The sequence below is a fragment of the Leuresthes tenuis genome, unplaced genomic scaffold (genome assembly GCF_036924035.1).
Source record: "Leuresthes tenuis unplaced genomic scaffold, fLeuTen1.0.hap1 SCAF_32, whole genome shotgun sequence".
In the NCBI taxonomy this organism is placed as follows: Eukaryota; Metazoa; Chordata; class Actinopteri; order Atheriniformes; family Atherinopsidae; genus Leuresthes; species Leuresthes tenuis.
In genome coordinates this window covers 351102-378954 of record NW_027325386.1, presented here as the reverse complement: position 1 = coordinate 378954, position 27853 = coordinate 351102, and the positions used below count along the sequence as shown (strand labels likewise).

At 41.7% G+C, this 27853-nt stretch overlaps 4 non-coding genes across 4 annotated transcripts; all 4 read right to left on the bottom strand.

Moving 5' to 3' along the window:
• Nucleotides 1-14858: 14858 nt before the first annotated feature.
• On the bottom strand, nucleotides 14859-15049 carry LOC140285202 (U2 spliceosomal RNA). Its single transcript, XR_011910339.1, has one exon. It is a non-coding gene; the product is annotated as a U2 spliceosomal RNA (small nuclear RNA).
• A 259-nt stretch (nucleotides 15050-15308) lies between these two features.
• LOC140285192 (U5 spliceosomal RNA) lies at nucleotides 15309-15422 on the bottom strand. Its single transcript, XR_011910330.1, has one exon. It is a non-coding gene; the product is annotated as a U5 spliceosomal RNA (small nuclear RNA).
• Nucleotides 15423-15812: 390 nt separating this feature from the next.
• On the bottom strand, nucleotides 15813-16003 carry LOC140285173 (U2 spliceosomal RNA). Its single transcript, XR_011910313.1, has one exon. It is a non-coding gene; the product is annotated as a U2 spliceosomal RNA (small nuclear RNA).
• Nucleotides 16004-16311: 308 nt separating this feature from the next.
• Nucleotides 16312-16425, bottom strand: LOC140285185 (U5 spliceosomal RNA). Its single transcript, XR_011910324.1, has one exon. It is a non-coding gene; the product is annotated as a U5 spliceosomal RNA (small nuclear RNA).
• Nucleotides 16426-27853: the final 11428 nt, after the last annotated feature.

Sequence of the window (27853 nt, the reverse complement as noted above, 5' to 3'; positions counted from 1 at the left end):
ATCAGTCAAGTTTTCCAGTGTACTCCATACAAACTGGTTGGCTACTGAAGGGATAGAAAATGGGGAATACTTGTTTTAAAGCAAACAAGGAATTAGATGGGAAAAATACATGTTTTAACGGGACCCAGACAATATTAAATACTCAGACAGATGGGAGAAGAAGTGTAGTTTTGTAGGAAATCACAAAATTATTACATAAAATTAGTGAAATCAATTGAAGAATGCCTTTCTGAAGAGCTGTTTACCACAGATGAGCAGCTTTGCAACCAAGCACATTGTAGATCGCTTTACTGCCAAAATGATCTAATTTAATGGATTTTTTTAGACATGCATAACAGCATTTTAAGAACAAAGAGAGAAACAAAAAGGGACAACGCTTCATGGTGGAAGGTGATGTATAAATAACTGTGTATATGATGAAGGAGAGACCATTTGAGCAGCACAGCCATTTCGCAGCACAGGGACAGCAGTCCAAGTTAAAGGATCTCCCACGTGGTATCACCTGTCACACTGTCTCAAGGCATCAAAAGAAGAAAAAATCACCAAACTCAAGGACAAAGAGACGAAGACTCCGGTGAACGAAGAGAGAGGACTGACAAACCAGAAATACAAAAGGATGCTCGATATCAAGATCCAGAAGAAGAGGCTAACAATGCCACGAACACTTACGATGCTGGGAATGATGCCAGCAATGAACAGAGAAGAAGATTCAGTGTCATCAATCTGCAACACGTGCCTCTAATGAGGGGGTGAATATAGAATCCTCAACAATTACAACGTCTCTGGGAACTGTGACAACAACAAGGTTTAAACCATTTTGATATATATTGTAACCTATTGGCTAAGGAATAGTGCTGAAAATGAGGTAAATCTAATCCACTACTGTCCTTGGTCTTCTATAGGGTTTTTAAACTAATACGTGGTGGTTTGTTTTTCCACAGAAATTTGGAGATGCATGAATCTAGTGACTTAAACCAAGTAGCAGATGGTTTTATGGGGATCATTGAGAACAAATAGTTAACTTTTGGTAGTATCATCATTTTAATGGTTGTAACTCTCCCCATAAGTGATATAGGTGAGGACTTCCAACGAGAGAGATCGTCCTCTACTCTCTTTAATAATTGCACATAATTTAGCTTTGTTAGCTCTGAGAGCCTGGAGGAAATGTTTATGCCTAAATATCTAATATTTCCTGACTGTAAAGTGATCACAGGTATATTCTGGACCCTGCAGTTAATGGGCAGAACTTTGGTCTTAGACCAGTTGATAGAGTAGTCAGAAAGTGCTGAGAATTTATTTATGAGTGTGATCGTGTGAGTGAGAGACGTCTGTGAGTTCTGAAGGAAAAGGCTCCCGGAGGGCCTCTGCCCTATGCTTATGGGGGCTCTTTCCGGGGGATTCCTCTGCAGTCTTCTGGGTGAATGCATGGTTGCCCCTGCGGTGGGCTTCCTGGGTTCTGTGCTCTGTGGGGGCTGCTGGTGGCCTGGGTCTTGTGGCCCTCTCTGCCTGCTTCTGATTGTTTGGGGGGGCTGTGGATTGTGGCCCTGTACGCTTATACACTCATAACTAAGCACGGTTATCATGTAGGTCCTGTGCCATGGGTGTTGCATGTTCTCGCACACACACACACACATTCATTAGTCCAGTAGCATGGTCGCTAAGCAGTTGATGTATTATCATGTCGTCTCAGGTCATCTATATCCACAGCTGTGTTGTATGCGATTGCCGCTTCTTGTGCTTGTTTTTGTTTCTTTGTGTGTTTGTTTTTTCTCTGCTTGTCTGCTTTCAGGTGCTCCTGGTGGCGCTAAGGCTGGAATCCCCTCAGAGGCCATGGATTGTTGTCTGTTTTGTTTTTTACAGGTGTAGCAGCTGGTTGTCTGGTTTTTGTTTCTATTTTTGTTCTCTTTCCTCTTCTTTCCTCTTCTTCTTTCCTTGTCCCCCGGTCCGGTTCAGTTCTATTACATGTCATATATTGTAAACAGAAATAAATAAATGGGCATCAAGGGGAGCTTTACATTTATAAAACTTCCCTTGGCAAAGCTAATCTGTTTGGCATCAAAGGTATTCAGACTACAATTCTGCTGCCATAATGCTGAACAGGACAAGGGGAAAAAAAAAAAAAGTAAAGAAGACAGTTCTGCCGAAAGCCAGGGACTAGACCTGTTCTAAGTTCTATACTTTTTAAAAGGGGCGTGTTTATCAACTATAGAATTAGAAGATTTACAAAAATGGTCAAGTGCTAGATCTTCATCTGGGATTTTAACAGTGTCATGAACTATTCAACAGATCAGTTAAAAAAAAGCCTGCTCATGGAGATGTTTCAGGATCTGGATACCAACCGTGGACCTAATGTTTTCATTTTTGCAATTCAGATACAAGCTATTGAGCAGTGATAACTAACACCAAGTTCAGATACTGCGGATTTTCTACCTTTGATTTGTTAAGATTGAGCCAATCAGGGACAACCTTGAAGGATCTCTTAAGTTTGGTTTAGTAGGATCAGTAATTACCTGAGAAAGGTTGATATTGGTACACACCTTTTTTAAATGATCAGAGGCAGAGTTCAACTTGTTTAAATTAAAATTGCCACACAGAGATTGGGTTTAGGCCACATGCACACAGAATGACCTCAACAAATATAAGAAATATTAAACATTTACACATGGATTTTTGAATACATGTAGAGGAATGATACTTTGAAATGTGCTCATTGCGGAGTTATGCTCAGTTGAGTTATGAAGGTTGAACTATTCTGGGAAAGAGGTTCTATTCCCAGCATCATGATGGACACTCCTGATATAGAAGGTTTCGCTAACGCATTGGAATTGTTTTACTATTTTCATATGCATGTGCAATGAAGAATGGCTTGTTGCTGATAAATGCAAAGAAGAACAGCTTACACATAGATGCTCACATATAGGCTGCTGAATGCAATGAAGACCTGCTTATCCAGTAAAGTTCAATGTCAATGTGTAATATTCAATTAGGATTTGCAAAACAGTGAAGTTAAACAATGAATGGGTCCATAGTCGGTATGAGAAGACTACAGGAATATTTACCTGGGTGTACGTTCAAACAGAGATGAAAAAATTGCGATAAATAATTGTTTGTTTGTTAGTATGTATATGAATGTTATGTGTATAAACTGTGTTGGGTTATAGTTACTCAGTAGTGTCTCAGTGAAACAACCGACGGGGGAAGCCTTGCGGTGACAACAAAAGCAGTGTTTTACTGATCAGTCAAGTTTTCCAGTGTACTCCATACAAACTGGTTGGCTACTGAAGGGATAGAAAATGGGGAATAGTTGTTTTAAAGCAAACAAGGAATTAGATGGGAAAAATACATGTTTTAACGGGACCCAGACAATATTAAATACTCAGACAGATGGGAGAAGAAGTGTAGTTTTGTAGGAAATCACAAAATTATTACATAAAATTAGTGAAATCAATTGAAGAATGCCTTTCTGAAGAGCTGTTTACCACAGATGAGCAGCTTTGCAACCAAGCACATTGTAGATCGCTTTACTGCCAAAATGATCTAATTTAATGGATTTTTTTAGACATGCATAACAGCATTTTAAGAACAAAGAGAGAAACAAAAAGGGACAACGCTTCATGGTGGAAGGTGATGTATAAATAACTGTGTATATGATGAAGGAGAGACCATTTGAGCAGCACAGCCATTTCGCAGCACAGGGACAGCAGTCCAAGTTAAAGGATCTCCCACGTGGTATCACCTGTCACACTGTCTCAAGGCATCAAAAGAAGAAAAAATCACCAAACTCAAGGACAAAGAGACGAAGACTCCGGTGAACGAAGAGAGAGGACTGACAAACCAGAAATACAAAAGGATGCTCGATATCAAGATCCAGAAGAAGAGGCTAACAATGCCACGAACACTTACGATGCTGGGAATGATGCCAGCAATGAACAGAGAAGAAGATTCAGTTTCATCAATCTGCAACACGTGCCTCTAGTGACGGGGTGAATATAGAATCCTCAACAATTACAACGTCTCTGGGAACTGTGACAACAACAAGGTTTAAACCATTTTGATATATATTGTAACCTATTGGCTAAGGAATAGTGCTGAAAATGAGGTAAATCTAATCCACCACTGTCCTTGGTCTTCTATAGGGTTTTTAAACTAATACGTGGTGGTTTGTTTTTCCACAGAAATTTGGAGATGCATGAATCTAGTGACTTAAACCAAGTAGCAGATGGTTTTATGGGGATCATTGAGAACAAATAGTTAACTTTTGGTAGTATCATCATTTTAATGGTTGTAACTCTCCCCATAAGTGATATAGGTCAGGACTTCCAACGAGAGAGATCGTCCTCTACTCTCTTTAATAATTGCACATAATTTAGCTTTGTTAGCTCTGAGAGCCTGGAGGAAATGTTTATGCCTAAATATCTAATATTTCCTGACTGTAAAGTGATCACAGGTATATTCTGGACCCTGCAGTTAATGGGCAGAACTTTGGTCTTAGACCAGTTGATAGAGTAGTCAGAAAGTGCTGAGAATTTATTTATGAGTGTGATCGTGTGAGTGAGAGACGTCTGTGAGTTCTGAAGGAAAAGGCTCCCGGAGGGCCTCTGCCCTATGCTTATGGGGGCTCTTTCCGGGGGATTCCTCTGCAGTCTTCTGGGTGAATGCATGGTTGCCCCTGCGGTGGGCTTCCTGGGTTCTGTGCTCTGTGGGGGCTGCTGGTGGCCTGGGTCTTGTGGCCCTCTCTGCCTGCTTCTGATTGTTTGGGGGGGCTGTGGATTGTGGCCCTGTACGCTTATACACTCATAACTAAGCACGGTTATCATGTAGGTCCTGTGCCATGGGTGTTGCATGTTCTCGCACACACACACACACATTCATTAGTCCAGTAGCATGGTCGCTAAGCAGTTGATGTATTATCATGTCGTCTCAGGTCATCTATATCCACAGCTGTGTTGTATGCGATTGCCGCTTCTTGTGCTTGTTTTTGTTTGTTTGTGTGTTTGTTTTTTATCTGCTTGTCTGCTTTCAGGTGCTCCTGGTGGCGCTAAGGCTGGAATCCCCTCAGAGGCCATGGATTGTTGTCTGTTTTGTTTTTTACAGGTGTAGCAGCTGGTTGTCTGGTTTTTGTTTCTATTTTTGTTCTCTTTCCTCTTCTTTCCTCTTCTTCTTTCCTTGTCCCCCGGTCCGGTTCAGTTCTATTACATGTCATATATTGTAAACAGAAATAAATAAATGGGCATCAAGGGGAGCTTTACATTTATAAAACTTCCCTTGGCAAAGCTAATCTGTTTGGCATCAAAGGTATTCAGACTACAATTCTGCTGCCATAATGCTGAACAGGACAAGGGGAAAAAAAAAAAAAGTAAAGAAGACAGTTCTGCCGAAAGCCAGGGACTAGACCTGTTCTAAGTTCTATACTTTTTAAAAGGGGCGTGTTTATCAACTATAGAATTAGAAGATTTACAAAAATGGTCAAGTGCTAGATCTTCATCTGGGATTTTAACAGTGTCATGAACTATTCAACAGATCAGTTAAAAAAAAGCCTGCTCATGGAGATGTTTCAGGATCTGGATACCAACCGTGGACCTAATGTTTTCATTTTTGCAATTCAGATACAAGCTATTGAGCAGTGATAACTAACACCAAGTTCAGATACTGCGGATTTTCTACCTTTGATTTGTTAAGATTGAGCCAATCAGGGACAACCTTGAAGGATCTCTTAAGTTTGGTTTAGTAGGATCAGTAATTACCTGAGAAAGGTTGATATTGGTACACACCTTTTTTAAATGATCAGAGGCAGAGTTCAACTTGTTTAAATTAAAATTGCCACACAGAGATTGGGTTTAGGCCACATGCACACAGAATGACCTCAACAAATATAAGAAATATTAAACATTTACACATGGATTTTTGAATACATGTAGAGGAATGATACTTTGAAATGTGCTCATTGCGGAGTTATGCTCAGTTGAGTAATGAAGGTTGAACTATTCTGGGAAAGAGGTTCTATTCCCAGCATCATGATGGACACTCCTGATATAGAAGGTTTCGCTAACGCATTGGAATTGTTTTACTATTTTCATATGCATGTGCAATGAAGAATGGCTTGTTGCTGATAAATGCAAAGAAGAACAGCTTACACATAGATGCTCACATATAGGCTGCTGAATGCAATGAAGACCTGCTTATCCAGTAAAGTTCAATGTCAATGTGTAATATTCAATTAGGATTTGCAAAACAGTGAAGTTAAACAATGAATGGGTCCATAGTCGGTATGAGAAGACTACAGGAATATTTACCTGGGTGTACGTTCAAACAGAGATGAAAAAATTGCGATAAATAATTGTTTGTTTGTTAGTATGTATATGAATGTTATGTGTATAAACTGTGTTTGGTTATAGTTACTCAGTAGTGTCTCAGTGAAACAACCGACGGGGGAAGCCTTGCGGTGACAACAAAAGCAGTGTTTTACTGATCAGTCAAGTTTTCCAGTGTACTCCATACAAACTGGTTGGCTACTGAAGGGATAGAAAATGGGGAATAGTTGTTTTAAAGCAAACAAGGAATTAGATGGGAAAAATACATGTTTTAACGGGACCCAGACAATATTAAATACTCAGACAGATGGGAGAAGAAGTGTAGTTTTGTAGGAAATCACAAAATTATTACATAAAATTAGTGAAATCAATTGAAGGATGCCTTTCTGAAGAGCTGTTTACCACAGATGAGCAGCTTTGCAACCAAGCACATTGTAGATCGCTTTACTGCCAAAATGATCTAATTTAATGGATTTTTTTAGACATGCATAACAGCATTTTAAGAACAAAGAGAGAAACAAAAAGGGACAACGCTTCATGGTGGAAGGTGATGTATAAATAACTGTGTATATGATGAAGGAGAGACCATTTGAGCAGCACAGCCATTTCGCAGCACAGGGACAGCAGTCCAAGTTAAAGGATCTCCCACGTGGTATCACCTGTCACACTGTCTCAAGGCATCAAAAGAAGAAAAAATCACCAAACTCAAGGACAAAGAGACGAAGACTCCGGTGAACGAAGAGAGAGGACTGACAAACCAGAAATACAAAAGGATGCTCGATATCAAGATCCAGAAGAAGAGGCTAACAATGCCACGAACACTTACGATGCTGGGAATGATGCCAGCAATGAACAGAGAAGAAGATTCAGTTTCATCAATCTGCAACACGTGCCTCTAGTGACGGGGTGAATATAGAATCCTCAACAATTACAACGTCTCTGGGAACTGTGACAACAACAAGGTTTAAACCATTTTGATATATATTGTAACCTATTGGCTAAGGAATAGTGCTGAAAATGAGGTAAATCTAATCCACCACTGTCCTTGGTCTTCTATAGGGTTTTTAAACTAATACGTGGTGGTTTGTTTTTCCACAGAAATTTGGAGATGCATGAATCTAGTGACTTAAACCAAGTAGCAGATGGTTTTATGGGGATCATTGAGAACAAATAGTTAACTTTTGGTAGTATCATCATTTTAATGGTTGTAACTCTCCCCATAAGTGATATAGGTGAGGACTTCCAACGAGAGAGATCTCTATCTTTAATAATTGCACATAATTTAGCTTTGTTAGCTCTGAGAGCCTGGAGGAAATGTTTATGCCTAAATATCTAATATTTCCTGACTGTATAGTGATCACAGGTATATTCTGGACCCTGCAGTTAATGGGTAGAACTTTGGTCTTAGACCAGTTGATAGAGTAGTCAGAAAGTGCTGAGAATTTATTTATGAGTGTTCGTGTGAGTGAGAGACGTCTGTGAGTTCTGAAGGAAAAGTAATACATCATCAGCATAAAGACTTATTTTATGCTCAATATTTTGGGATTGGATGCCTTTAATATTTCTATCTTGTCTGATAGAAGCTGCTAAAGGTTTGATGAAAATAGCAAAAAGTGAGGGAGAAAGTGGGCAACCTTGTCTTGTACCTCTCTGCAGACTGAAGCTTGGAGAAGTTTGATCATTTGTCCTGACACTTGCATTTGGGGAGCTATATAATATCCTTATCCAGTTGATGAAGTGTGACCCAAACCCGAATTTGTTTAATGCTGCAAATAAAAGTTTCCAGTTCACTCCATCAAATGCTTTTTCTGCATCTATAGAGTCGATTGTGGCTTCCAAGTTGTTGATGGTAGAATAGTCTTTGAGATTAATGATCCGGTTTGTGAATGAACCGTTGTGCCTACTGCTCTTCAGCCTGTCAAATGAAATGTATAATTTGAAACGTGACAAATGAACGAAGACCCAAGGAGTTGAGTCGTAAACAAATCAATACTGTTTCCTGTGCAAGGACCCGTCAGCCGAGGAGTTGAGTCATGAACGAATCAATACTGTTTCCTGTGCGAGGACCCGTCTCCCGAGGAGTTGAGTCGTGAACGAATCAATACTGTTTCCTGTCCTGCTGACTGAGCTTATGAAGCTGCCGCCTGCCATGTGGTGAGGAAGGGTACTGCATGAAAATGAACGAATCACTCACTGAGACAACTCGTTACTCCCGAGTCATATAAAAAATTAGTTTATATCGAACGAATCGCTCACGAACGACACATCACTATCTATTTGACGAGTTATGCATGAATTCGGATTTTGCAATAAAATTAATTCCTTCTCTCAAACCAAGTTCAAACTGCTTTGTCCTTCATATTTATCTACTTCTAATCTAGTTTCAACAATAAACAACACTGTATTTTGTAGTATGAAGAAGAACCAGACCTAATTTTCAGCAATTAGCTTCTCTCGAGGAGATATGAAGGAATACAGATTTTGCTATAAAATGAAATACTTCTATCAAACTGACTTAAAACGGTTTTTTCTTATTTCTTCATTTCTGATGAAGTTTCAACAATAAACAACAAACTTTGTATTATGAGAAAGAACCAAACTTATTCTTCAGGAATCCGAAAATAAGCTCTATTTCACGAGTTATGCACAAATTCGGATTCTCCTATAAAACAAATTCCTTAACTCAAACCAAGTTAAGACTGCTTTGTCCTTCATATTTATTCATGTCTAATCAAGTTTCAACAATAAACAACGTTGTACTTTGTAGAATGAGAAAGAACTTCTTCAGCAATAAGCATCTCTCGACATATGACGAAATACAGATTTTGCTATAAAATTAATTCCTTCTATCAGCCTGACTTAAAACTGTTTGTCCTCCTTATTTATCCACTTCAAATCAAATTTCAAAAATTAAAAAAATTTTGTAGTTTGAGAAAGAACAACTTAATCTTCAGCTATCAGTATAAAAAGAGGGTAAGAAAAGGTGCAAATGCCAACCATACATCACTAAAAGGTGGAGCGGAAGTATTCGGCTGCAAGTAGGTGTGACTGTTCGACCATAATTTGTAAAAAGCGGGTAAGAAAAGGTTCGAATGCCCGACTATATATTAACAAAAGCGGAAGGAGAGATCTTCGGATGAGAGTGGGTGAGAATTTCCAACCATAATCTATAAAATGCGGTGAAAAAAAAGGTGTGAATACCCCATAGAACACTAAAAGGTGGAGCGGAAGTGTTCGGCTGCAAGAAGGTGTGAATGTCCGACTATATTTGGTGAAAAGCAGGTGAAGCAACGTCTGAATGCCCAACCTTACATCATCAAAAGCGAGATCAGAGGTGTTTGGCTGCAAGAAGGCCGGCCATAGTTTGCCAAAAGCGGGTAAGGTGCGAATGACCGACTAAATATCAACAAAAGTGGGGGCGGAGGTCTTCGGATGCAAGTGGGTGTGAATATCCCACCATACAAGTATGGTGTAGAGGAAGCTGTGAATGGCCGACCATAGTAGAAAGCGGGTGAGAGAAGGTGCGAATGTCAAACCATACATGATCAAAACAGTGAGCGGAGGTGCTTGGCTGCGACAAGGTGTGAATGTCCACCCATAATTAATGAAAAGCGGGCAACAAGTAGGTTCGAATGCCCAACCATACATCATCAAAAGCAGGAGTGGATGTGTTCGGCTACAAGAAGGTTTGAATATCCGACCATAGTTTGTAAAAAGCGGGTAAGAAAAGGTTTGAATGCCCGAACATACACCATCAAAAGAGGGAGCGGAGGGGTTCCGCTGTAAGAAGGTGTGAATGTCCGACCATAGTTGGTAAAAAGCGGGTAAGAAAAGGTTAAAATACCCGACTGTACACAATCAATAGCGGGAGCGGAGTTGTTCGGCTACTAAAAGGTGTGAAAGTCCGACCAGGGTTTGTAAAAAGCGGGTAAGAAAAGGTGCGAATGCCCGACAATGTATGATCAAAAGAGGGAGCGGAGGTGTTCAGCTGCAAGAAGGTCTGAATGTCCATCAATAATTGCTAGAAAACATGAAAGAAAATTTTCTAATATCAAACCGCACATGATCATAAGCGGGAGAGGAGGTGTTCAGCTGCAAGAAGGTGTGAATGTCCACCCATAATTACTGAAAAATGGTTTGTAAAAAGCGGGTAAGAAAAGGTATGAATGCCTGACTATACACCATCAAATGCGGGAACGGTTTTTCGGCTGTGAGTAGGTGTGAATCTCCGACCATAATTGCTGAAAAATGTGTTAGAAAAGGTAAGAATGCCGGTCCATACATCATCAAAAGCGAGAAAGGTGGTGTTCGGCTGCAAGTAGGTGTGAATGTCCAGCCATAATTACTCACAAACGGGTAAGAAAAGGTAGTATTGCCAGACCATACATGATCAAAACAGGGAGCGGAGGTGGTTCAGCTGCAAGAAGGTGTGAATGTCCGACTAAAGTTTGTAAAAAGCGGATAAGACAAGGTGCGAATGCCTGACAATGTATGATCAAAAGAGTGAGCGGAGGTTTTCGGCTGCAAGAAGTTCTGAATGTCTACCCATAATTCCTGAAAAATGGGTAAAAAAAGGGTCCGAATGCCCAACCATACATCATCAAAAGCAGGAGTGGATGTTTTCGGCTACAAGAAGGTTTGAATGTCCATCAATAATTGCTTTAAAACAGGAATGAAAATTTTCGAATATCAAACCGCACATGATCATAAGCGGGAGAGGAGGTGTTCAGCTGCAAGAAGGTGTGAATGTCCACCCATAATTCCTGAAAAATGGGTAAAAAAAGGTGCGAATGCCCAACCATACATTATCAAAAGCAGGTGTGAATGTCAGATCATAATTTGCAAAAAGCTGATGAGAAAAGGTGAGAATGCCTGACTATACACCATCAAATGCGGGAGCAGAGGTGTTCGGCTCTGAGTAGGCGTGAATGTCCGACCATAATTGCTGAAAAATGTGTTAGAAAAGGTAAGAATGCCGGAACATACATCATCAAAAGCGGGAGAGGTGGTGTTCAGCTGCAAAAAGGTGTGAATGTTCGACTAAAGTTTGTAAAAAGCGGGTAAGACAAGGTCCGAATGCCCGAACATACACCATCAAAAGAGGGAGCGGAGGTGTTCCGCTGTAAGAAGGTGTGAATGTCCAAACCATAGTTGGTAAAAACCGGGTAAGAAAAGGTTGAAATACCCGACTGTACACAATCAAAAGAGGGAGCGGAGTTGTTCAGCTAAGAGATGGTGTGAAAGTCCGACCATGGTTTGTAAAAAGCGGGTAAGAAAAGGTTCGTATGCCCTAATATACACTATCAAAAGCAGAAGCGGAGGTGTTCGGCTGCAAGAAGGTGTGAACGTCCAACCAAAGTTTGTAAAAAGCAGTTAAGAAAAGTTTCGAATATCTAACCAAACATAATCAAAAGCGGGAGCAGAGCTGTTCGACTGCAAGTAGGTGTGAATGTCAGATCATAATTTGCAAAAAGCTGATGAGAAAGGGTGAGAATGCCCGACTATACACCATCAAATGCGGTAGCGGAGTTGTTCGGCTGTGAGTACGTGTGAATGTCCGACCATAATTGCTGGAAAATGTGTTAGAAAAGATAAGAATGCCGGTCCATATATCATCAAAAGCGGGAGAGGTGGTGTTCGGCTGCAAGTAGGTGTGAATGTCCAGCCATAATTACTCACAAACGGGTAAGAAAAGATAGTATTGCCAGACCATACATGATCAAAACAGGGAGCGGAGGTGGTTCAGCTTCAAGGTCTGAATGTCCACCAATAATTACTGAAAAATGGTTAAGAAAAGGTGCGAATGCCCAACCATATATCATCAAAAGCAGGAGTGGATGTGTTCGGCTACAAGAAGGTTTGAATGTCCGACCATAGTTTGTAAAAGGCGGGTAAGAAAAGGTTCCAATGTCCAAACATACACCATCAAAAGAGGGAGAGGAGGTGTTCCGCTGTAAGGTGTGAATGTCCGACCATAGTTTGTAAAAAGCGGATAAGAAAAGGTTAAAATACCCGACTGTACACAATCAAAAGAGAGAGCGGAGTTGTTCAGCTAAGAGATGGTGTGAAAGCCCGACCATGGTTTGTAAAAAGCGGGTAAGAAAAGGTTTGTATGCCCAAATATACACTATCAAAAGCAGAAGCGGAGGTGCTCGGCTGCAAGAAGGTGTGAACGTCCAACCAAAGTTTGTAAAAAGCAGTTAAGAAAAGTTTCGAATATCTAACCAAACATAATCAAAAGCGGGAGCAGAGCTGTTCGACTGCAAGTAGGTGTGAATGTCAGATCATAATTTGCAAAAAGCTGATGAGAAAGGGTGAGAATGCCTGACTATACACCATCAAATTGCGGTAGCGGAGTTGTTCGGCTGTGAGTAGGTGTGAATGTCCGACCATAATTGCTGGAAAATGTGTTAGAAAAGGTAAGAATGCCGGTCCATACATCATCAAAAGCGGGAGAGGTGGTGTTCGGCTGCAAGTAGGTGTGAATGTCCAGCCATAATTACTCCCAAACGGGTAACACCGAGAGTCCGAAAAGGAAATATAGATCACCCTACTTACTTTTCACCTAAAGAAATGAAGGAAGAGCTAGTTTCCAAAGAAATAACCTGAGTGTGTAATTTGTTTTGATAACTTAGAAAAACAAAAATGACATACCTACTTTCCTTTATCCTTTTAATGGTTCTCACCTTCTCAACACTAAATGTGAGAAGTGTGAAATCAAAGACAAGAGCCCAGAGTATTTTATCCTTCTTAGACTCCATAAAATCAGATGTGTTTTTAATACAAGAATGTGGACTACCTTTTTTAAAAAACCATAGACAATGGGAGGAAATGTGGTCCCATTTATCGATATGGAGTGGTTCAAATCAAAATAAAAATGATGGTGTGGCCATTCTAATTAAAAATCCGCATGTTCTGGTGAAAGGTAGCACAGTGGTGAGAGACGGACGGGCACTTTTAGCACACTTGAATTTTATGGGGCAAGACTTTAACCTCTTAAATATTTATGGTTTCAATGGAAAAATGACAGGTATGACCTTTTAGAAGATATACAGCTTTACATGCTAGGGCAAGTACCTTTAGTTGTAGCAGGATTTTAACTGTATCTTGAGCAGGAAAGATAGAAAAAGAGCAGGGGGAGATTTTAAAGTGGATAAGACTTCGATTTTACTTCAGGGCATATGCAGGGATTTTAAGCTTACTGACTGTTTTAAAACCATGCATCCCAGAGAGGAGGGCTTCACCTGGTTTAGTCATGATGGCACCAGAGCCTCTCGCATCGATTATTTCTTTACTAGAGATTGCCCACCCACTGATGTTAGATTAACCCCTGTTTTCTTTTCAAACCACCTTATGCTCTCCTGCACCCTTTCACCCCCTTCTGGTGTGACGGTAGGACGTGGTCTGTGGAAACTCAACTGTTCCCTGTTGGAGGATGAAATCATAGTCAGTCAGTACAGGGAATGTTATAAAGAGTGGCAGACCCTTCAAGACCTCTACGAAACACATGCACAATGGTGGGAAATGGTGAAGGAAACGACCCAGACTTTTTTTAAACAGCAAGGTAAACGTAAAAAAAGGAAAGAGAATAGATGTATGATGGGACAACAGAAACGCTTACAGCGCTACTTTAAACTAAATCAGTGTGGCATAAACTTTAATGAAGAAATCAAAGATGTCAAAAAGGAAATGTCAGTTTTAGCAGAAATAAAGAGTAAAGGAATTTTTGTAAGAAGCAGGGAGCAGGAAATTGAGGAAGGTGAAAAATGCACACGGTACTTTTTTAAGAAAGTTATAAATAAAAAGGAGTGTATTCAAAATCTAAAAAGAGAAGATGGGTTTTGAACAAAATCCACACAAGAGATGATTGAAACTGTACATACCTTTTATAGTAACATGTACAAAGAGAAACCAGTGCACTTGGAAACATCGGCAGAAATTTTAAAATTCGTTGACAAAACCGTAAAAGAGAATGCACACTTGACACAGGATTTTACTGCTTTAGAGTTAAAAAAAATGCCTAACAGGTTTTAAGAGAAGTCGAGCTCCGGGTTTAGACGGGCTTCCTGCAGAATTCTATCTGACCTTTTGGGACCTTTTATCATCAGACATTTTAGATGTTTTTAAAGATTTTGAAAAACTCGACCGACTGCCTGACAGTTTTAGAGTGGGAATAGTGACTCTACTTTATAAAAAAAATGATAAGACTGACCTAAAGAATTGGAGGCCCATCACACTTTTAAACTTTGACTGTAAACTTTTTAGCAAGGTTTTAGCGACACGGATGTCCTCTGTTTTAGAGGAGGTAATTCACCCAGACCAGGCTTGTGCAATCTCAGGGAGACAACTCACTGACAGCCTCGTACTGATTCGAGACATCATTGATTACGATAGAGAAAGAAACACCCGGCTTGTCATCTTAAATTTAGACTTTGAAAAAGCTTTTCATCAGGTCTCGCATCAATATCTCTTTCAGGTGTTGCAGCCATCGAATAGGACCCTGAAACTTCCATCCTGCACCGCTGTTTGCTTTTTCACAAGAGCAGAGAAGATCGCACCGTTCCCAGCGGCACTGCAGTACCGGGTCGATGCTTGGAGTGAACGGAGCCAGCTCCTTTTTCAACTCCTATTGCTACAAATCCATTTAATATGTAGTCCTCGTATAGAGGACATATCAAATATTAAACTGATAAGAACAGATACCACACTTGATCTTAGCCAAAAGGCCGAGAAGCGATAACTGTCCACTGGTTCACGTCCGAGGGCCCTTCCTGGCACAATGCGCACTTGTAGCGGTGTTCTTTTTAGTGTCACTTTGCACCTCCGCACTGAGCACTCTTCAGCCCTTTTAAATGGTATAACTTTGCACTCCTGCACGCTCCAGCAAGCACCATTCAAGCAACAACGTCAGCACAGTCGCAACAAGTAAGGCGACTCTACTCAGAGAAGTCACTCTGCACAGTAACAAGATTTCTTTTGCACAGACAGAAAGGGCTTCACCCGCAAAGGTAAAGCCTGCCAAAAATAGAAACAACTCACTAGTGCTGCTCTCCACGGAAGTCTTTAGTAAAAGGCGAAAGACTTGTACGTTATGAAGAGAAACCAGAGTACGATTATCCGTCACTGCAGGAGCAGGGCATCAGGCTAGTTGGCATAGCCACCTTCCCCATGGTGAGCTTTGCTTGGTAGAGACGTTTGCTCCCCCCCCTTGCTCCTCGGCTGACCAAGTAGGGACAATCGGGCCCTATTCGATGGCTGCCTTGTCTTTTACTCTGTGCAAAAGACAAGGCAGCAACAAAAACACCATGGGAACACCGTATTGAGGCTTTTTTCTGACCGCTCATTCGGTGTCGCGTTTCTTTCAAGCAATTCTCCCGGTTAGCCCGCACTCGGCTTGCTCCCAGAGCCGTGTTAAAGTCTACTTCGCATTCACACTCTCTTCTCAGCAGACTAAAAGAAACTTCCATCCTGCACCGCTGTTTGCTTTTTCACTAGAGCAGAGAAGAGCGCACCGTTCCCAGCGGCACTGCAGTACTGGGTCGATGTTTGGAGTGAACGGAGCAAGCTCCTTTTTCAACTCCTATTGCTAAAAATCCATTTAATATGTAGTCCTCGTATAGAGGACATATCAGAAATTAAACTGATAAGAACAGATATTACACTTGATCTGAGCTAAAAGACCGAGAAGCGATAACTGTCCACTGGTTCACGTCCGAGGGCCCTTCCTGGCACAATGCGCACTTGTAGCGGTGTTCTTTTTATGGCCATAGGTGGCCAGAGTGTCACTTTGCACCTCCGCCCACCCGCTGCACTGAGCACTCTTCAGCCCTTTCAAATGGTATAAATTTGCACTCCCGCACGCTCCAGCAAGCACCATTCAAGCAACAACTTTGCACTCCAGCTTCGAACATCGGCACAGTCGCAACAAGTAAGGCGACTCTACTCAGAGAAGTCACTCTGCACAGTAACAAGATTTCTTTTGCACAGACAAAAAGGGCTTCACCCGCAAAGGTAAAGCCTGCCAAAAATAGAAACAACTCATTAGTGCTGCTCTCCACGGAAGTCTTTAGTAAAAGGCGAAAGACTTGTACGTTATGAAGAGAAACCAGAGTACGATCATCCGTCACTGCAGGAGCAGGGCATCAGGCTAGTTGGCATAGCCACCTTCCCCATGGTGAGCTTTGCTTGGTGGAGACGCTTGCTCCCCCCCCTTGCTCCTCGGCTGACCAAGTAGGAACAATCGGGCCCTATTCGATGGCTGCCTTGTCTTTTACTCTGTGCAAAAGACAAGGCAGCAACAAAAACACCATGGGAACACCGTATTGAGGCTTTTTTCTGACCGCTCATTCGGTGTCGCGTTTCTTTCAAGCAATTCTCCCGGTTAGCCCGCACTCGGATTGCTCCCAGAGCCGTGTTAAAGTCTACTTCGTATTCACTCTCTTTTCTCAGCAGACTCTTGGGATTTTATCTATAAAATGAATTCCTTCACTCAAACTATGTTAAAACTGCTTTGTCCTTCATATTTACCATGTCTAGAAAGATTTAAACAAAAAAAACAACGTCGTACATTGCATCTTTTGATCATACATTTTCGGGCATTCGCACCTTTTCTTACCCGCTTTTTTCAAACCAGGGTCGGACTTTCACACCTTTTAATAGCCGAACAACTCCGCTCCCGCTATTGATTGTGTACAGTCGGGTATTTTCACCTTGTCTTACCCGCTTTTTACCAACTATGGTCGGACATTCACACCTTCTTACAGCGGAACCCCTCCGCTCCCTCTTTTGATGGTGTATGTTTGGGCATTCGCACCTTTTCTTACCCGCTTTTTACAAACAATGGTCAGACATTCAAACCTTCTTGTAGCCGAACACATCCACTCCTGTTTTTGATGATGTATGGTTGGTTATTCGCACCTTTTCTTACCCATTTTTCAGTAATTATGGGTGGACATTCACACCTTCTTGCAGCTGAACACCTCCTCTCCCGCTTATGATCATGTGTGGTTTGATATTCGAAAATTTTCTTTCATGTTTTCTAGCAGTTATTGATGGACATTCAGACCTTCTTGCAGCTGAACACCTCCGCTCCCGCTTTTGATGGTGTATAGTCAGGGTTTCGAACCTTTCCTTACCCGCTTTTTACAAACTATGGTCAGACATTCAGACCTTCTTGCAGCCAAAAACCTCCGCTCCCTCTTTTGATCATACATTTTCGGGCATTCGCACCTTTTCTTACCCGCTTTTTACAAACCAGGGTCGGACTTTCACACCTTTTAGTAGCCGAACAACTCCACTCCCGCTATTGATTGTGTACAGTCGTGTATTTTCACCTTGTCTTAACCGCTTTTTACCAACTATGGTCAGACATTCACACCGTCTTACAGCGGAACACCTCCGCTCCCTCTTTTGATGGTGTATAGTCGGGCATTCGAACCTTTTCTTACCCGCTTTTCACCATCTATGGTCGGACATTCACACCTTCTTACAGCGGAATACCTCCGCTCCTGCTTTTGATGATGTATGGTTGGGCATTCGAAGCTTTTCTTACCCATTCTTCAGTAATTATGTGTGGACATTAACACCTTCTTGCAGCTGAACACCTCCTCTCCCGCTTATGATCATGTGCGGTTTGATATTCGAAAATTTTCTTTCATGTTTTCTAGCAATTATTGATGGACATTCAGACCTTCTTGCAGCTGAACACCTCCGCTCCCGCTTTTGATGGTGTATAGTCGGGCTTTCGAGCCTTTTCTTCCCCGGTTTTTACAAATTATGTTTGGACATTCAGACCTTCTTGCAGCCGAAGACTTCCGCTCCACCTTTTGGTGTTCTATCACACCTTTTTTTTCAACGCATTTTATAGATTATGGTTGGAAATTCTCAACCACTCTCATCCCAAGACCTCTCATCCCAAGACCTCTCCTCCCGCTTTTGTTAATATATTTGAACTTTAGTCGGACATTCACACCTTCTTGCAGCTGAACCACCTCCGCTCCCTGTTTTGATCATGTATGGTCTGGCAATACTACCTTTTCTTACCCGTTTGTGAGTAATTATGGCTGGACATTCACACCTACTTGAAGCCGAACACCACCTCTCTCGCTTTTGATGATGTATGGACCGGCATTCTTACGTTTTCTAACACATTTTTCAGCAATTATGGTTGGAGATTCACACCTACTCACAGCCGAACAACTCCGCTCCCGCATTTGATGGTGTATAGTTGGGCATTCTCATCCATTCTCATTAGCTTTTTGCAAATTATGATCTGACATTCACACCTACTTGCAGTCGAACAGCTCTACTCCCGCTTTTGATTATGTTTGGTTGGATATTCGAACCTGTTCTTAACTGCTTTTTACAATCTTTGGTCGGACGTTCACACATTTTTGCAGCCGAACACCTCCGCTTCCGCTTTTGATGGTATATAATCGGGCATTCGAACCTTTTCTTACCCGCTTTTTAAAAACCATGGTTGGACATTCACACCTTCTTGTAGCCGAACAACTCTGCTCCCGCTATTGATTGTGTACAGTCGGGTATTTTAACCTTTTCTTACCAACTTTTTACCAACTATGGTCGGACATTCACACCGTCTTACAGCGGAACGCCTCCGCTTCCTCTTTTGATGATGTATGGTTGGGCATTTGCACCTTTTCTTACCCATTTTTCAGTAATTATGGGTGGACATTGACACCTTCTTGCAGCTGAACACCTCCTCTTCTGCTTATGATCATGTGCGGTTTGATATTCGAAAATTTTCTTTCATGTTTTCTAGCAATTATTGATGGACATTCAGACCTTCTTGCAGCTGAACACCTTTGCTCCCGCTTTTGATGGTGTATAGTCGGGCTTTCGAGCCTTTTCTTCCCCGGTTTTTACAAATTATGGTTGGACATTCAGACCTTCCTGCAGCCGAAAACCTCCGCTCCCTCTTTTGATCATACATTGTCGGGCATTCGCACCTTTTCTTACCCGCTTTTTACAAACCATGGTCGGACGTTCACACCTTTTAGTAGCCGAACAACTCCACTCCCGCTATTGATTGTGTACAGTCGGGTATTTTAACCTTTTCTTACCCGCTTTTTACCAACTATGGTTGGACATTCACACCTTCTTACAGCGGAACACCTCTGCTCCCTCTTTTTATGGTGTATGTTCGGGCATTCAAACCTTTTCTTACCCGCTTTTTACAAACTATGGTCGGATATTCAAACCTTCTTGTAGCCGAACATATCCACTCCTGCTTTTGATGATGTATGGTTTGACATTCGAAACTACTTGTTGGCCGCTTTTCATTAATTATGGGTGGACATTCACACCTTGTCACAGTCAAACACCTCCGCTCCCTGTTTTGATCATGTATGGTTTGACCTTCGCACCTTCTCTCACCCGCTTTTTACTATGGTCGGCCATTCACAGCTTACTCTCCACCATACTTGTATGGTGGGATATTCACACCCACTTGCATCCGAAGACCTCCGCCCCCACTTTTGTTGATATTTAGTCGGTCATTCGCACCTTACCCGCTTTTGGCAAACTATGGCCTTCTTGCAGCCAAACACCTCTGATCTCACTTTTGATGATGTAAGGTTGGGCATTCAGACCTTGCTTCACCTGCTTTTCAACAAATATAGTCGGACATTCACACCTTATTGCAGCCGAACACTTCCGCTCCACCTTTTAGTGTTCTATCACACCATTTTTTTCACCGCATTTTATAGATTATGGTTGGAAATTCTCAACCACTCTCATCCGAAGACCTCTCCTCCCGCTTTTGTTAATATATTTGAACTTTAGTCGGACATTCACCCCTTCTTGCAGCTGAACCACCTCCGCTCCCTGTTTTGATCATGTATGGTCTGGCATTCTTACCTTTTCCTACCCGTTTGTGAGTAATTATGGCTGGACATTCACACCTAATTGCAGCCGAACACCACCTCTCCCGCTTTTGATTATGTATGGACCGGCATTCTTACCTGTTCTAACACATTTTTCAGCAATTATGGTCAGAGATTCACACCTACTCACAGCTGAACAACTCCGCTCCCGCATTTGATGGTGTATAGTTGGGCATTCTCACCCTTTCTCATCAGCTTTTTGCAAATTATGATCTGACATTCACACCTACTTGCAGTCGAACAGCTCTACTCCCGCTTTTGATTATGTTTGGTTGGATATTCAAACCTTTTAACTGCTTTTTACAAACTTTGGTCGGACGTTCACATCTTCTTGCAGCCGAACACCACAGCTTCCGCTTTTGATGGTATATATTTGGGCATTCGAACCTTTTCTTACCCGCTTTTTACAAACCATGGTCGGACTTTCACACCTTCTTGTAGCCAAATAACTCCACTCCCGCTATTGATTGTGTACAGTCGGGTATTTTAAACTTTTCTTACCCGCTTTTTACCAACTAAGGTCGGACATTCACACCGTCTTACAGCGGAACACCTCCGCTCCTGCTTTTGATCATGTATGGTTGGGCATTCGAAGCTTTTCTTACCCATTCTTCAGTAATTATGTGTGGACATTAACACCTTCGTGCAGCTGAACACCTCCTCTCCCGCTTATGATCATGTGCGGTTTGATATTCGAAAATTTTCTTTCATGTTTTCTAGCAATTATTGATGGACATTCAGACCTTCTTGCCGCTGAACACCTCCGCTCCCGCTTTTGATGGTGTATAGTCGGGCTTTCGAGCCTTTTCTTCCCCGGTTTTTACAAATTATGTTTGGACATTCAGACCTTCTTGCAGCCGAAGACTTCCGCTCCACCTTTTGGTGTTCTATTACACCTTTTTTTTCAACGCATTTTATAGATTATGGTTGGAAATTCTCAACCACTCTCATCCCAAGACCTCTCCTCTCGCTTTTGTTAATATATTTGAACTTTAGTCGGACATTCACACCTTCTTGCAGCTGAACCACCTCCGCTCCCTGTTTTGATCATGTATGGTCTGGCAATACTACCTTTTCTTACCCGTTTGTGAGTAATTATGGCTGGACATTCACACCTACTTGCAGCCGAACACCACCTCTCTCGCTTTTGATGATGTATGGACCGGCATTCTTACGTTTTCTAACACATTTTTCAGAAATTATGGTCGGAGATTCACACCTACTCACAGCCGAACAACTCCGCTCCCGCATTTGATGGTGTATAGTTGGGCATTCTCACCCATTCTCATTAGCTTTTTGCAAATTATGATCTGACATTCACACCTACTTGCAGTCGAACAGCTCTACTCCCGCTTTTGATTATGTTTGGTTGGATATTCGAACCTGTTCTTAACTGCTTTTTACAATCTTTGGTCGGACGTTCACACATTTTTGCAGCCGAACACCTCCGCTTCCGCTTTTGATGGTATATAATCGGGCATTCGAACCTTTTCTTACCCGCTTTTTAAAAACCATGGTCGGACATTCACACCTTCTTGTAGCCGAACAACTCTGCTCCCGCTATTGATTGTGTACAGTCGGGTATTTTAACCTTTTCTTACCAACTTTTTACCAACTATGGTCGGACATTCACACCGTCTTACAGCGGAACGCCTCCGCTTCCTCTTTTGATGATGTATGGTTGGGCATTTGCACCTTTTCTTACCCATTTTTCAGTAATTATGGGTGGACATTGACACCTTCTTGCAGCTGAACACCTCCTCTTCTGCTTATGATCATGTGCGGTTTGATATTCGAAAATTTTCTTTCATGTTTTCTAGCAATTATTGATGGACATTCAGACCTTCTTGCAGCTGAACACCTTTGCTCCCGCTTTTGATGGTGTATAGTCGGGCTTTCGAGCCTTTTCTTCCCCGGTTTTTACAAATTATGGTTGGACATTCAGACCTTCCTGCAGCCGAAAACCTCCGCTCCCTCTTTTGATCATACATTGTCGGGCATTCGCACCTTTTCTTACCCGCTTTTTACAAACCATGGTCGGACGTTCACACCTTTTAGTAGCCGAACAACTCCACTCCCGCTATTGATTGTGTACAGTCGGGTATTTTAACCTTTTCTTACCCGCTTTTTACCAACTATGGTTGGACATTCACACCTTCTTACAGCGGAACACCTCTGCTCCCTCTTTTTATGGTGTATGTTCGGGCATTCAAACCTTTTCTTACCCGCTTTTTACAAACTATGGTCGGATATTCAAACCTTCTTGTAGCCGAACATATCCACTCCTGCTTTTGATGATGTATGGTTTGACATTCGAAACTACTTGTTGCCCGCTTTTCATTAATTATGGGTGGACATTCACACCTTGTCACAGTCAAACACCTCCGCTCCCTGTTTTGATCATGTATGGTTTGACCTTCGCACCTTCTCTCACCCGCTTTTTACTATGGTCGGCCATTCACAGCTTACTCTCCACCATACTTGTATGGTGGGATATTCACACCCACTTGCATCCGAAGACCTCCGCCCCCACTTTTGTTGATATTTAGTCGGTCATTCGCACCTTACCCGCTTTTGGCAAACTATGGCCTTCTTGCAGCCAAACACCTCTGATCTCACTTTTGATGATGTAAGGTTGGGCATTCAGACCTTGCTTCACCTGCTTTTCAACAAATATAGTCGGACATTCACACCTTATTGCAGCCGAACACTTCCGCTCCACCTTTTAGTGTTCTATCACACCATTTTTTTCACCGCATTTTATAGATTATGGTTGGAAATTCTCAACCACTCTCATCCGAAGACCTCTCCTCCCGCTTTTGTTAATATATTTGAACTTTAGTCGGACATTCACCCCTTCTTGCAGCTGAACCACCTCCGCTCCCTGTTTTGATCATGTATGGTCTGGCATTCTTACCTTTTCCTACCCGTTTGTGAGTAATTATGGCTGGACATTCACACCTAATTGCAGCCGAACACCACCTCTCCCGCTTTTGATTATGTATGGACCGGCATTCTTACCTGTTCTAACACATTTTTCAGCAATTATGGTCAGAGATTCACACCTACTCACAGCTGAACAACTCCGCTCCCGCATTTGATGGTGTATAGTTGGGCATTCTCACCCTTTCTCATCAGCTTTTTGCAAATTATGATCTGACATTCACACCTACTTGCAGTCGAACAGCTCTACTCCCGCTTTTGATTATGTTTGGTTGGATATTCAAACCTTTTAACTGCTTTTTACAAACTTTGGTCGGACGTTCACATCTTCTTGCAGCCGAACACCACAGCTTCCGCTTTTGATGGTATATATTTGGGCATTCGAACCTTTTCTTACCCGCTTTTTACAAACCATGGTCGGACTTTCACACCTTCTTGTAGCCAAATAACTCCACTCCCGCTATTGATTGTGTACAGTCGGGTATTTTAAACTTTTCTTACCCGCTTTTTACCAACTAAGGTCGGACATTCACACCGTCTTACAGCGGAACACCTCCGCTCCTGCTTTTGATCATGTATGGTTGGGCATTCGAAGCTTTTCTTACCCATTCTTCAGTAATTATGTGTGGACATTAACACCTTCGTGCAGCTGAACACCTCCTCTCCCGCTTATGATCATGTGCGGTTTGATATTCGAAAATTTTCTTTCATGTTTTCTAGCAATTATTGATGGACATTCAGACCTTCTTGCAGCTGAACACCTCCGCTCCCGCTTTTGATGGTGTATAGTCGGGCTTTCGAGCCTTTTCTTCCCCGGTTTTTACAAATTATGTTTGGACATTCAGACCTTCTTGCAGCCGAAGACTTCCGCTCCACCTTTTGGTGTTCTATCACACCTTTTTTTTCAACGCATTTTATAGATTATGGTTGGAAATTCTCAACCACTCTCATCCAAAGACCTCTCCTCTCGCTTTTGTTAATATATTTGAACTTTAGTCGGACATTCACACCTTCTTGCAGCTGAACCACCTCCGCTCCCTGTTTTGATCATGTATGGTCTGGCAATACTACCTTTTCTTACCCGTTTGTGAGTAATTATGGCTGGACATTCACACCTACTTGCAGCCGAACACCACCTCTCTCGCTTTTGATGATGTATGGACCGGCATTCTTACGTTTTCTAACACATTTTTCAGAAATTATGGTCGGAGATTCACACCTACTCACAGCCGAACAACTCCGCTCCCGCATTTGATGGTGTATAGTTGGGCATTCTCACCCATTCTCATTAGCTTTTTGCAAATTATGATCTGACATTCACACCTACTTGCAGTCGAACAGCTCTACTCCCGCTTTTGATTATGTTTGGTTGGATATTCGAACCTGTTCTTAACTGCTTTTTACAATCTTTGGTCGGACGTTCACACAATTTTGCAGCCGAACACCTCCGCTTCCGCTTTTGATGGTATATAATCGGGCATTCGAACCTTTTCTTACCCGCTTTTTAAAAACCATGGTCGGACATTCACACCTTCTTGTAGCCGAACAACTCTGCTCCCGCTATTGATTGTGTACAGTCGGGTATTTTAACCTTTTCTTACCAACTTTTTACCAACTATGGTCGGACATTCACACCGTCTTACAGCGGAACGCCTCCGCTTCCTCTTTTGATGATGTATGGTTGGGCATTTGCACCTTTTCTTACCCATTTTTCAGTAATTATGGGTGGACATTGACACCTTCTTGCAGCTGAACACCTCCTCTTCTGCTTATGATCATGTGCGGTTTGATATTCGAAAATTTTCTTTCATGTTTTCTAGCAATTATTGATGGACATTCAGACCTTCTTGCAGCTGAACACCTTCGCTCCCGCTTTTGATGGTGTATAGTCGGGCTTTCGAGCCTTTTCTTCCCCGGTTTTTACAAATTATGGTTGGACATTCAGACCTTCCTGCAGCCGAAAACCTCCGCTCCCTCTTTTGATCATACATTGTCGGGCATTCGCACCTTTTCTTACCCGCTTTTAACAAACCATGGTCGGACGTTCACACCTTTTAGTACCCGAACAACTCCACTCCCGCTATTGATTGTGTACAGTCGGGTATTTTAACCTTTTCTTACCCGCTTTTTACCAACTATGGTTGGACATTCACACCTTCTTACAGCGGAACACCTCCGCTCCCTCTTTTTATGGTGTATGTTCGGGCATTCAAACCTTTTCTTACCCGCTTTTTACAAACTATGGTCGGATATTCAAACCTTCTTGTAGCCGAACACATCCACTCCTGCTTTTGATGATGTATGGTTGGGCATTCGAACCTACTTGTTGCCCGCTTTTCATTAATTATGGGTGGACATTCACACCTTGTCGCAGCCAAGCACCTCCGCTCACTGTTTTGATCATGTATGGTTTGACATTCGCACCTTCTCTCACCCGCTTTCTACTATGGTCGGCCATTCACAGCTTCCTCTACACCATACTTGTATGGTGGGATATTCACACCCACTTGCATCCGAAGACCTCCGCCCCCACTTTTGTTGATATTTAGTCGGTCATTCGCACCTTACCCGCTTTTGGCAAACTATGGCCTTCTTGCAGCCAAACACCTCTGATCTCGCTTTTGATGATGTAAGGTTGGGCATTCAGACGTTGCTTCACCTGCTTTTCACCAAATATAGTCGGACATTCACACCTTCTTGCAGCCGAACACTTCCGCTCCACCTTTTAGTGTTCTATGGGGTATTCACACCTTTTTTTTCACCGCATTTTATAGATTATGGTTGGAAATTCTCACCCACTCTCATCCGAAGATCTCTCCTTCCGCTTTTGTTAATATATAGTCGGGCATTCGAACCTTTTCTTACCCGCTTTTTACAAATTATGGTCGAACAGTCACACCTACTTGCAGCCGAATACTTCCGCTCCACCTTTTAGTGATGTATGGTTGGCATTTGCACCTTTTCTTACTCTCTTTTTATACTGATTGCTGAAGATTAAGTTGTTCTTTCTCAAACTACAACATTTTTTTAATTGTTGAAACTTGATTTGAAGTGGATAAATAAGGAGGACAAACAGTTTTAAGTCAGGCTGATAGAAGGAATTAATTTTATAGCAAAATCTGTATTTCGTCATATGTCGAGAGATGCTTATTGCTGAAGAAGTTCTTTCTCATTCTACAAAGTACAAAGTTGTTTATTGTTGAAACTTGATTAGACATGAATAAATATGAAGGACAAAGCAGTCTTAACTTGGTTTGAGTTAAGGAATTCGTTTTATAGGAGAATCCGAATTCGTGCATAACTCGTAAAATAGAGCTTATTTTCGGATTCCTGAAGAATGAGTCTGGTTCTTTCTCATAATACAAAGTTTGTTGTTTATTGTTGAAACTTCATCAGAAGTGAAGAAATAAGGACAAACCGTTTTAAGTCAGTTTGATAGAAGGATTTCCTTTTATAGCAAAATCTGTATTGCTTCATATCTCCTCGAGAGAAGCTTATTGTTGAAAATTAGTTCTGGTTCTTTTTCATACTACAAAATACAGTGTTGTTTATTGTTGAAACTAAATTAGAAGTAGATAAATATGAAGGACAAAGCAGTGTGAACTTGGTTTGAGAGAAGGAATTAATTTTATTGCAAAATCCGAATTCATGCATAACTCGTCAAATAGATAGTGATGTGTCGTTCGTGAGCGATTCGTTCGATATGAACAAATTTTTTATATGACTCGGGAGTAACGAGTTGTCTCAGTGAGTGATTCGTTCATTTTCATGCAGTACCCTTCCTCACCGCATGGCAGGCGGCAGCTTCATAAGCTCAGTCAGCAGGACAGGAAACAGTATTGATTCGTTCACGACTCAACTCCTCGGGTGACGGGTCCTCGCACAGGAAACAGTATTGATTCGTTCATGACTCAACTCCTCGGCTGACGGGTCCTCGCACAGGAAACAGTATTGATTCATTTACGACTCAACTCCTTGGGTCTTCGTTCATTTGTCACGTTTCAAATTCTACGTTTCATTTGACAGGCTGAAGAGCAGTAGGCACAACAGTTCGTTCACAAACCAGATCATTAATCCCATAGACTATTCTACCATCAACAACTTGGAAACCACAATCGACTCTCTAGATGCAGAAAAGCATTTGCTGGAGTGAACTGGAAATTTTTATTCGCAGCATTAAACAAATTCGGGTTTGGGTCACACTTCATCAACTGGATAAGGATATTATATAGCTCCCCAAATGCAAGTGTCAGGACAAATGATCAAACTTCTCCAAGCTTCAGTCTGCAGAGAGGTACAAGACAGGGTTGCCCACTTTCTCCCTCACTTTTTGCTATTTTCATCAAACCTTTAGCAGCTTCTATCAGACAAGATAGAAATATTAAAGGCATCCAATCCCAAAATATTGAGCATAAAATAAGTCTTTATGCTGATGATGTATTACTTTTCCTTCAGAACTCACAGACGTCTCTCACTCACACGATCACACTCATAAATAAATTCTCAGCACTTTCTGACTACTCTATCAACTGGTCTAAAACCAAAGTTCTGCCCATTAACTGTAGGGTCCAGAATATACCTGCGATCACTTTACAGTCAAGAAATATTAGATATTTAGGCATAAACATTTCCGCCAGGCTCTCAGAACTAACAAAGCTATATTATGTGCAATTATTAAAGAGAGTAGAGGACGAT